Source organism: Sciurus vulgaris (genome assembly GCF_902686455.1).
Source record: "Sciurus vulgaris genome assembly, chromosome: 8".
Classification (NCBI taxonomy): domain Eukaryota; kingdom Metazoa; phylum Chordata; class Mammalia; order Rodentia; family Sciuridae; genus Sciurus; species Sciurus vulgaris.
In genome coordinates, this window is record NC_136468.1 from 22,821,261 (window position 1) to 22,833,413 (window position 12,153).

Genomic DNA, 12,153 nt, shown 5'->3' on the forward strand with positions numbered 1-12,153 from the left:
CACTTGAAGCCCCAGTATGGTCAGGTGGCTAAGAGGAAAGGGAGGGCAGTAGAAAGGCAGGTCAAAGCCTTGCTTCTCCAAGGTGACAATAAGCAGTCCCAAGCCATTGGAATTTTACTTTCAGTCTGTCTATTCAAGTTCATTTATTTATTTATTTTCCCATGAAACTGCTTATTGTTTTTATTTTCCTGAGGCTTAAGGGAATTAACTTTGCACATAATTCATGCAGCCTGGACTTAATGACACCAACTTATATTTAGTTGATAAATGGCACTTCACCAATGACTTTTCTCATATAATCTTTAACAAGAACTCATAAGTAGCATTGATTATGCCCCAAGAAATGAGAGACTGATGGTAATTCAGATGGGCACCTCTGAAAAGATTTGTCAGTTTCCTGTCCCATTCTAGCCTGATTGTTTTGAAAACCTTGGGAAAAGACTGAAATTCCCCACTAATCTGAGACTGTACGCAAGTTTTTACAATGTTAACTAGAAAAAACCAAGGATCCTGACATGGCATCCAGTAGACCTCCACAGATAAAGCCACTGACCCAATGAGCACTGTGAGTCGTTGCAGCAGGTAGGTGCTCCTTAACGGGACCTCGAAGGCCAAAGAAAAAGACATTGCTGTCCATTACGGAAAAGAATGGGCACCAAACCTGGATGATACTCTCCATTTCCACCACATTTCAGGCCTGAAGGCCTGATAAGTGTTTGTGAACTTGTCATGATGCCTGTGGTCTTGAATGTCTGAACTCTTTCCAATGGAGTGAAAATGACTTCTGTTGTCCCTGAAAGTACTGCCACCATGCCAGGGGGTGCAAACTCGGGGGCACTGACGTGTTTTGGAGAAGGCAAGACAAGTCCTCACGCAGACCAAACATAAGAGCCAGGGTGGTGATTTTCTGCATTATTGGCAGAAGGACTGCACAATACAAGTTTCTAAATCCGTCACTCCTCAACTGAAGCACTTCATCACAGGTTTTGATTCCACAGAGCGGCTGCCGAAAAAGGATCTTCTGAGTGGAAAACGTGATGGCTACGTTGTTGAAAGCTGCGCAGCAGCCACACAAGTAATGCCCCGTCTCACCAACATTTGTCGCGTGAAGTGAGACGTCTTGTGTTGAAGATGTGAGGATCAGTGGCCTCATTTCATGAGCTTCTGAATCCATCATGTTGCTTTAAGGTCTTTCTTCTTCGTGAAGGATTTCTTTTTTTACAACCTGTGACTCCAACTGAGCCTGGTGGTAGGAGGGATGATAGCTTTATGGCAGCTTTCCCAATTTCTTCCATTGTTACTGGTTTGTCAGTTTCTTTCTTCTGGAGTCAGTTTCGATACCTGGATTTCCAAATAAGAGACCAGATGAGTCAACGCCTCTCCGAGGGAAAGAGCTTGTTATTTTCCCCTGAGATGCACTAAGGGTAACTCTAAGTCCAACACGCCTAACCTGTGCCCTGGACCCACTATGGGACATGAAGTCCTAGCACATCTGATTCTGCGGAATCCTTTCAAAGCAAAGATGCAGGAGCTCCAACTGGCAATACTCATGTATTTGCAGGGCTTTTGTGTCGCAGATTGCAGGTAGAGAAACAGAAGATGGGAATTAAGAGCAGCTGGGTACAGCATGGCTGTGGAAGCCTGGCCCCACACCCGCAGCTGCCAGCCCACAGGATCGGGCAAACGAGCTCATGAGCCAGCGTCTGCACAGGCGCAGTCAAGTTCATTTATTTAAATCCTCAAGTTCAGTCATGTTCCTGGCAAATATTGAGAAACAAAAGCCCATGACCCATTCGGAAGGCACAATACAGTCTATAGAGACACTTGGAAACTCAAGAAATTAGACCAGTGGCAGAGACAGACCCCAGCCTCTGCCAGTAGAGGAGAAAACAGCACAAGCAAACACTGCACCCTGCCTATCCAGATACCTCCACACGCCAAGAACCGGTCTGACTACATCAAACACCTCTCTGGCCTAGATCCTCCACCCTCCTCAGGCAGAGCTGACTCACAGATGAGGAACCCCAGAGTTGGGTGACTGCTCAGAAGTCCCACAGCCAACTGCACTGTGGTCCCCAAGTTCTCTTCCAACATTGTGGGCTCATTAGACTGTCAGGGTCTTCCAGATGCCTGCTGAGGTCAGTGGGTCACTCAGGCCCAGTCGTAGGTCATGCTCACCTGTCCAGCAGTTCTGGAAGGTTCCACTGCCCAGTCCCCACCCACTATCTGACTAGAGAAGGGCCTCCTTCACCTCTCCACAGACCGAGTGGGTGGGGGATGGCTCAGAGACTTAATTTACACTCTTCAGTGGGTCTTCAACAAGATGTCAGCAGTCCTTCTCCATGTGTGTGTCTCTCAGAACCTGTGGCCCAGCCTTCTGTGTTTGTCCACGTCCATTTCTCTGACCCTATTTTAACTCTATATATCAAGATAAGAAAATTGACTTGGATCAAATGGTCATCATCTACCAAGTACCTTTAAAACATCTCATTTAATTTCACCTTTGCAACAATCTTATATGGTAGATATAAATATGCCTATTTCCCACGAGGAAACCGGGGCTCAGAGAGGTCAAGTGACTAGCCCAAGCTAGTGGGTCTAGAAAGCATTTGAACTTCAGAGTTGGACCCTAGATTAGTCTTTGTTGATCCACATACCATATTGCCCTCTCTCCTAAGTGGCTCTTCCCTGTTCCCACCTGGAAATTTCTACAACACCCTGCACCAGGGAGGCAGAGGTCACCCCAAGGGCACATCCTACCCTCTTAGGTAAAGCTGACCTTTTGAGTACCCCAGACCTGCTTAAGTTCCAGGTTGGTTCATCCTCATTGCTGACCTAGGGATATAGCTACCAACACATTACATTTCCTGACACATTCAGATGGATTTTTGTAAAGGCATCGTAACGAAGCAGCTCTGCTAAGCCTTCCATGAAGGTGCAAATTGCTAATCTGATTTGAATGTGTCACTGGTTTGCTTGGGTCCCATCAAAAGGTTTTGATACAAAAGTCGAAGAATAATAAATAAAAGTTTCTGATATGAGCTCTACTCATATTTGAGCTTGAAATGAATTTTTAGTTGTCTGTTGTCAAAGCCAATTTCTGTGTTTTAAAATGGGGCTGGCAAGCAAGACAAGGATAAGACAGAAATGAACCAATAAAATCAAGAGCAGGGATTAATTAAGGTCCTAGAGTTTGCCACAGAACAGTGACAAAGGGAGATGGTAATAGTGCTTCTTCCAAGAAAGACAAGTTAGGGTTTTTTTTTTTTTTTTTTAATATATATAAGTTTCTGGGAAAATAATTTAATTTTGACACCATCTCCACAAATCAACTGGGCTTATCTTTCTTCCATGGAGAGTAAAGATTGCCCTTTTTCTGGACAGAGGGGAATCTCATTTCCCCTCTCCTTATCATTTATTAGAAATCAAAATATTGTTTCAAATGGATGTGTTTAATATTTCAGACTATGTAATGTGTCCGGCACAGAAGGGCAGCCATAGGAGGCAGGCGACAGAGGTTAGAGAGGAGATGAGGGAGATCCTGAATTCCCCGACCGAAAATTTCTCGCCCAGATGACTCCTCCTGTCCTGTGAGCTTGGCCACTCCCTCGTTCTTGAACGTGCTCCATGAGAACAGGGAAACTGAGTGGCCCTCGCCCTCCCCCAGTCTACAGTGCAGCTGTGTCCCCACAACACCAACTGTGACCACTGTTGACAGCAAATTCCTTTTTCCAAATGACTTTGGTCATCAGGAAACTAAGATGTATTCCCACTGAAAACTCTGCCCCACGAGATAGGTAGAAAAGTCTAACCAGGAAAAAAGTAAGACCCAACTTGTATCTTTTAGCAACAAGACCCAAATTAGCAGTTTGTTTTTCCTTTGGGGTCTTTTCTATATCACAGATGTCCCATTACCACCACGTTCTCTCCTCTCTTCCCATGTCTAAACTTACGGGGATGTATCACTTCCTAGACTCAAGCTCCCCATTTCCTTCTGAGTATTTAAAATTCCTGATGGAACCACCTACCTATTGTGCCTCACGGGTAGCTATCCCTATTGAATACCTGATGAACCCCAAATACCTTTCATTCCAGACTCTGCGATAGGTAAAATGTAATTCCTCCACTTTATCAAGTTGGCAAGTTTGAAATTCAGTGCGTCAAGTTTACCTATAATGAGGGACACCTCTACTAACCCAGATGACAGGATCAGCAAGAGAGATAGTGACAATACAGTCAACTCAATTACCAAGTGCTGGGGACGTGTGAAGTACTATGCGAATGCTAAGTAATAATGTTATGGCTTCATCTGAAAGATGTGCGTATCACCCAAGAGCATCAGTAAGTCAGTAACATAATTTGCAATAAGTCATCATTAATTAATGCTAAATTACTAGGCCCTTCCTGGGGAAGCAACATATTAAACTGACATCAGTATGTGAAGAGTTCATTATGGTTAATGCTGTGAGAACACAGACTGAAGGACTTAATAGTGGATTAGAAGGTGTTCATGTCCAAACACCTCAGTGTGGGCTCTGCAGCTGCCACACTCCAGTGAGGATATGAGCTTATTGCTAAGGAGGATCATGGGAGACTTGAAGACTCAGGGGGAGGCTCCCCCAGCAAGGGATAATGAGGTATTTGAAAACACGAGAGCAGGCACTCATTCACCCCTTCTCATGATTCTTCCCCTCTCTTCCACACTGCTTCCATCGGAGCCTGGTGGAAAGAGATGGACGCCACCACCAAAGAAGGGCCAGTGGCAATGGTCACCTAGGGCAGAGGGGAGGCCAGACTCACCCAGGAAGCAAGACAGGAAAGGGTATGGAGTGAGGGTGAGATAAGACAGCTGGACCTCGCCTGAGGTGAGTGTTTTGCCACCCTACCTCCCCCTCCCCCACCCACCTACTGTTTTAAAGTGATCAGCCATGTTGCAGGTTATTACTGCAAATTTAAACATGAAATGACCCCACATAAATCTGTGAAGCACTTGATAGTTAACACTGGCAAAACTAATATAATCACTAATCTATATATATAGTATAAAAATAAAATAAAAGTTCACAACAGTGCAAATGCTGATTCCAACACCCATATTCCAGTCGCCCCGAGATTCATCACAATGAAGGAATAGGAACTCCTGAACCAGAGGCATCAGAACACCACACGCTGTGTCTAGAACCCAGTGCACTACGCCTCCTGTTCCTCCAAAGTGAGAGGACCGAGGGGCAAATGCACTATTCCCAAGTCTTCACTTGGAGGAACATTTCTTCTGCTACTAACAAAATACGTGCAAAAACAAAAGCCGTGACGTCCTGGTGTGATAGGCCGCTGGCTCTCGGGCATCCAACATCCAGCAAACATTGAGCACTGCGCAAGCATGCAGGACAGAAAGCGAGCAAGACAAAAGGCTTCCCCTCAAGGCATTCTCTGCAAGTCGGAGACACAGCTGAGTAGACAAACAAGCAAACGGTTACAAAACAGGAGGAATCGAGGGGTTCACAGGCTGTGCAGAGCAGGCAGGGGTTGGACAAGAAAGGAAGGAGGCTGGGAGGCCTCTGAGAAATGTACACAGGGGCTGAGGAGCATCTAGGAGTCAAGGTTAAGGTCATTCCAAGCAAAGGAAACAACCATAGCAGAGACATAAGGGCACATTTCCTTCTATGCCTGGAGGAGGAAGCCCTTCCTATCACCAGCCAGCAAAATCTTGATGAGGGTGACACCAGATCAGAGCCCAGTCAATCCTTTACTCTCATAGGATGGGGAGACTGAAAAGTCCCCTTCTGGAAGCTGAACTTTCAAGTGTCAAGCCTGATGTTTATGGGCCATTTATCCAGAGAGGTGAGCAGAGATAGGAGTCTGAAGAGAGGAGCAGTAAAGAAATGAGCACACAGAAAAAAACAAACCAAAAACAATCTGTGCAATTCCAAAGCAAGAAGAGAGAAAGATGACTTTTCGGAACCCAGTTCCAGACCTTCGTGAGGGTCAGAGTTCTGTGCAATACTTTCTATTCCTTTCCATAAAGTCCCCTTAATTTAATACCACTGGTCTAGGACTCCGGCTGGGCACTCCTGCACAAGAGGCACTGAAGAGTCCTGGGTGGAAATGGGCAGCCCGGCATCCTGGCATCTGAGGCCCACTTCAGTGGCCATCTCTGACCCCTCATGTTAAACACTGTCACCTGAAAGAAGTCAGAGGCCTGCAGCAAACTGATTGGATTAGGGACAGAGGGGGCTGGGTTCACCCGAAGATTTTCACAGCTACTCATCAGCTTTTCATGAAGATAAAATCGCTGAAGCACTAGCCTCTTCTCTGGAGAAAGACGTGAGATAAATACAAGGCATTGTTAACAAAGGAGTCTTTCTTCTTGATCATAGAGCTACGGACAGGCATTGCTTTCCCAAGCCATGAGGGAGCCGCAGTCCTATCTCAACAGGTAACCTTGAAAGTCCGACAGGAGTGCGGTCCCTTTTCTCAATTCTCTTTCTTCTCTTTCCCACTATCCCTCCAAAAGCACACTTATCCATTCACAGCCTTGTCCTGTAATGAGACCAAGGAGGATGCCTCCTAGCAAACACTGCAGCTGCCGGCAGGGCCAGACCCTGCCCTGTCCAGTCAGCTCAGCCTTGCCTGCTCCTCGTGAGGATCAGCCTCCCAGGCCAAAGGTTCCATCCAGCAGTCTAAGGAATTCTGCTTTTGAAAGAACAAAGGAAAATCCCTCCTGTATTGCAGACTTTCTTCAGGGTTCTTTCTGTGAGGACAGATGCTCGCATCAATAAAACTGGGCTTAAATATTTCAGATGTGTACTGTCATTGGATTGTCGTCCTACAGGACATGGAGGAATTCTGAACAGAGAATTCCTCTGGTATGAGGAAGACATTAGATACATCATCTTTGTGAAAAACTGAGGCAAAGAAGCAGGGGCAAGGTTTGAGTGCAAATGTTTTCTTGGTAGATACTAGAAAATGTTTAGAAAACCTTCTGCCCTGTGGACAAAAGCAGCAAGAATCTATTGTCTCTGAGCATGTACTCTCTGACTATGGACTTAGTCCCCAGCAAAAGAAATCCCTGCTCCCCCCGCGGAATCTGCTAGGGGATACAGGACATTTGGAAGTCCTGGTTCATCGAGAGCTCGAAATGTGGAATTTGGAGTGGCCAAATGAATGGAATGCTCTCCAGACCTCCGAGCCCCAGGTGTGCTTCCAGTAAGACTGAGACATAGCTGTCTCTCACGCCTAATCTTTCATTCCAGGGATGTTCCAGAAGAGAGAGGCATCCTCTGTAGTCTACACCAGCTCTCTGGGGACTGGCATAGGAGCCTGGAGTTGAAAATGGTGCTACAATCAAGGGTACCCTCTCCATACCTCGGTATTGCAGCACAGGCTGAAACATTCCACTGCCCTCGGAGTTTTCTAGAATCAAGTTGCTCCTTGTTTGCATCTTATACAACTCCGTGGTTGCTACTAGCAGCTAACTTCATCTATCCAGATGGCCACGCAGGAGACATGGTACACTGCTCTTGAACTTGCCCACTATGCTAGAGATGGTACTTTGACCATCTCCAGGATAGCTCCTTGGGTCACATCATGTCCTAAACTTCACTTTGAGTGAGCCTAGTTTCTATGTTTCAATAAAAGTATTGTTTAGGAGACTATGTGTTGGTCATCTATTGCTGTATAACAAAGTATCCCCTAACTCAGGCTTAATGAAAGCAACAGACACCAAGAATCTCCCAGTTTCTGTGCATCAGGGATCTAGGCGTGGATCAGCTGGTTGCTTCTGTCTCAGGGTGCCTCACCAGCTACAATCAAGGTGTCGCCAGGGTTGCAGTCAACCTGAGGCTCGACTGGGGTGTATCTGCTGCCCAAGGGACTCACTTGGGTGTTGGCAGGATTTGCTTCCCTGCAGATGTTGAATCATGCTGCTGCTGGCCATATGGGCCTCTCTATAGGGCAGCTTACAACATGGTACTTTTTCTATTAGAGTGAGCAAGTGAGAGAGGTCAAAGAAGGGAAGCTGCAGCCTTTTGGAAACTAACTCAGAAGTGACATCCCATTATTTTTGTCATGGTCTACTTATTAGAAGTCAAAGTAGGTCCAGCCCACCCTTAACAGGAGGGGATTACCCAAGGACCTGAATCCCAGGAGGTCAGGGTCATTATGGGGCTATTTTGGAGGCTGCTTCCTGCAGTCTACTGGACATATTTGAGTATCCCCTACCTAAATTGCTGGGAACCAGAATTTTTTCAGATTTCAGATTCTGAAATATTTGCATACTTTTCCTGTTAAGTTTCTCAAATCCAAGAATCCAAATTCTGAAACATTTTGGGTATCAAGTTGCAGTTTATGGGGATTTTTTTGGAGTAGGGTGCTCAACATGTACGTTTCACTTCAAATGACTCTGTCACAGGGGTTGGCAAAACAACCACCACCACCCTGACCAGATCCCCTCTGTCCTTGCAGTAGCCCATGACCACCACTGAGCTGTGCTGACAGAGCAAGACCAGGTGGTCATGTTCCATATATGACCTCCCTTTAAGTCCCATCTGCTAGGAAATCCGACCAAAGCTGGGCCCATCCATTGGATTCCTCTCTAGGTAATGAGTCATGTAGGTGTGCCAAGTTAAACAGTCATCATGGAGAAGTGAGGACAGAATTAATACAAGGTACTGAGCAAAGCCATGCTCAGGCCAAAGTTACAAGACCGCAGAAACTAGGCACAGGCAGAAGTAGCCAATCTGAAGGAAAAAAAAAAAGTATATAAAGACAGACACAGGGACATGAGCTCAGAAAAACTGCAACAGACTCAGAATCTCATAGAAACTTCCTCAAGTTCCGCTTCTTTTTATTGCACACCCCCCCTTCAGTCTCTGCCGTGTATCTTCCCATCCTCTATTTGAGCCAGCCTTAGGTGGGGGTCGTGTCTTTTCAATGAATCCCTGACTCAGACAAGTCTCCCCCAGGCTATTTCTTCTTCTAGCAAATGTTGAATATCAGTTCAATTTCACACAAGAAAATGACCTTTGAGATGTGAAGTAATGGGCCCATTTCAAGCAAAGTCCATTTTTGTTCAAAGCATGGATGTAATGCAATTCCTTTCAATAGGCCTATGTTGAGACAGAGGTCATTGTTTTTGCCATGAATCAAGGGGAGAGTGTCATTAAAGCAATAGGAATTTGACTTATCCTAAATCAAAACTGCCCAATGGTCATTAAACCAGAACTAGAAGGCCAATATACTTGGCCCTCTCAACCCACAGGAACTTACCAGGTAAAATTAAATGTACCATATTCATACAAATACCCACACACACCTGTACAGACACACATGGTCACAAACACACACAAACTAGGAGAGTGAGGCCTCAGTAAACAGCAACCGCCCTTCACTTCTCTTGACGCATCACAAGACAATATGTACCCCATGAGCCTACTCCCATATGGATTTGGCTTTCAGAGCACATTTTTCAAGCACTCAACAGTCTGTCAATGAAGAAACCAACTCATAGAGTAGTTTACAGGACTCCCCCAGGCTGTTCACGTAAATATTGCAAACAGCAGGTCCATGCTGCCAACTCACTGCAGAAACCCAGAAGAATAAGAGTTTACAAGCTCTCTTCCCAGAGGAAATCAGACCACAAATAGAGAGTGAGCATAGCTGGGGTGGGGCTACCACCCCCCATGAATGCAACCTGGAGGAATATGGGATTTTTCCAGATATATAATGATTTTTTAAATTACAAAGGTAATACATGCTCACCGCGGAGAATTCTAAAATCCCAACAAATTCAGAGGAGAAAATTAAGCTCCCTATAAATACTACAATCAGAAAACAATTAAAGATTGTATTTGATGTGTTCCCTTCTAGTCTTTTTTCCATACATATATGCATATACGTAGCCATATGATATATATACTGTATATTCATATAAAAAAAGGACTTTTTTTTTTTTTTGGCACCAGGGATTGAACCCAGGGGCACCCCCACTGAGCCACATCCCCAGCCCTTTTTTACATTACATTTTAATTAGAAATAGGATCTCAATGAGTTGTTTAGGACCTTGCTAAGCTGCTGACGCTAGCTTTGACCTCTCTATCCTCTTGCCTCAGCCTCCCAAGCTGCTGGGATTATAGGTATGTGCCTCTGGACCTGGGAAAACTAGTCATTTTAATACATACAAATACACATCTGTATCTTTTATGAAATTATAATAAAGGTTTTGGGGTGGCTTTTTTTTTTTTCGCCGTGCTGGGGATCAAACCCAGGGCGTTGTGCTTGCAAGGCAAGCACTCTACCAACTGAGCTATCTCCCTAGCCCCTGGGGTTGCTTTTTTCACTTAATATTATATTGCATGAAAGACACAGGGAGATTACTAATAAGTCAAGATTTCTTCTTGGTAAGATAAAAATATTATAAAATTGGATTAGGTCAGTGGTGGCACAACACTAAGTACACAAAAAAATGAACTACACACTGTAAACAGGTAAATTTTATGGCATATAAATTATATGTTAATAAAACTGTATTTTATAAAAGCTGAATGAAATACTTCTTTATCAGAATACTAAAACCTATGTAATAGTATGAGTAGTATTAAAAACAAAAGCAAACCAAAAGCTGATTTTAAAAACTCCCACAATTTCAAATACTAACATGAGCAACACATACTCTGATAGGAATATGAAATGGTGCCACCACTCTGGAACAGTTTGGTTTCCTTACAAAATTAAGCACATACCTACTGTACTACCTTACAATTCTAATTCTAGGTATTTGCCATAAAGAAATGACTATATATGTCCACACAAAAGCCTATACACTTATATTCATAGCAGTTCTATTCATGTTAACCCAAAACTAGCATCAGAGTATCAACATCAATGTCAATCAACAGGAAAATAGATAAATTCAATGGAATACTAGGTAGCAATAAAAAGGAATTATTAATACAGGCAAAAACAGATGAATCTAAAAACCATTAGGCTGAATGAAAGAAGTTATACAGAAAAGACAAAATACTATATTGTTCCTCTGAAATGAAATTCTAGGGGAAAAGATTAGAAAAGAGAAATCTAATCTCTTGCAAGGGAAAATGAATCAGTGGTTGCTTGGGTCTGAGTAAAGAATAGATAGTTAGAGAATATCTTGCTAAGTGAAATAAGCCAAACCCAAAAAAAACCAAAGGTCAAATGTTTTCTCTGATATGCAGAAGTTAATTCACTATAAGGTGGGGGAGAATAGAGAAGAATAGAGTTACTTTATATTAGGTAGAAGGGAGTGATGGAGGGGAAGGGGTGTGGGGGAAGGAATAATAGTAGAATGAAACAGACATTATTACCTCATGTACATGTGTGACTGCATGACCATGAGATACTGCAATATGTGCAATCAGAAAAATGAGAGATCACACTCCATTTATGTATGGTCTATCAAAATGTATAAATGCATTCTACTGTCATGTACAACTAATTAGAACAAATAAAAAAGAAAAAGAAAAAGAATAAATACTGAGTGCAAAAAGACATAAGAGAATTCTAGAGCATGATAGAAGTGCTCTGCCATGATTGTAGTGGTAATTACATGGTCGTGTGTATCTTTCTAAACTCATCAAGTTGTACATGTAAAATTGTTCAATTTTGTTATATGTAAATTATACCTCAGTGAAAGTTTATTTTTTAAAATGGGGAAATCTCATCGCCCTGTATACTTGAAGTAGAAACATTTTTTGCATGTCAATTGTTTCTCAATAGAGTTGAGCTTTTAAAATGGAAAAAATATATACTACATTATGTTCATTTTCATGGGTCATTAAATACCTTTCAAAAGTATCTCAAATTGAATATTATACAGTGAAACTACTCAATGTTATAGATGAGCCACAATTTAATTAGCTAGTGCATTATTGCTGAACGCTTATGCCATTTTCTTTCTTTTTCCCTTTCTCTCTTCTTTTTTCACTTAAAAATAACACAACAAACATCTACACAAAACTTTGTCTAAGTTTTACTTTCCTAGAGAAGAAACAATTGAGTCAAACAGCAGAAACATTTCCAAGGCTCTCGATACATTTATGGCTACATCTTTGTCAGATTGATTCCCTTCACCTGCAAAGGTCAGAAGTGAAATAGGGTTATTGCTTTCTCTGCAGCGCC

General features: G+C 43.2%; 1 pseudogene across 1 annotated transcript in view; it reads right to left on the reverse strand.

The window, feature by feature from the left end:
• Window positions 1-260: 260 nt before the first annotated feature.
• LOC306667520 (mitochondrial nicotinamide adenine dinucleotide transporter SLC25A51-like) overlaps window positions 261-12,153 on the reverse strand; it is a 132,021-nt pseudogene continuing 120,128 nt past the window's right edge. Inside the window, exon 2 of the transcript XR_013766726.1 lies at window positions 261-1,341. The product of XR_013766726.1 is annotated as a mitochondrial nicotinamide adenine dinucleotide transporter SLC25A51-like (transcript). The remainder of the gene's footprint in view (window positions 1,342-12,153) is intronic.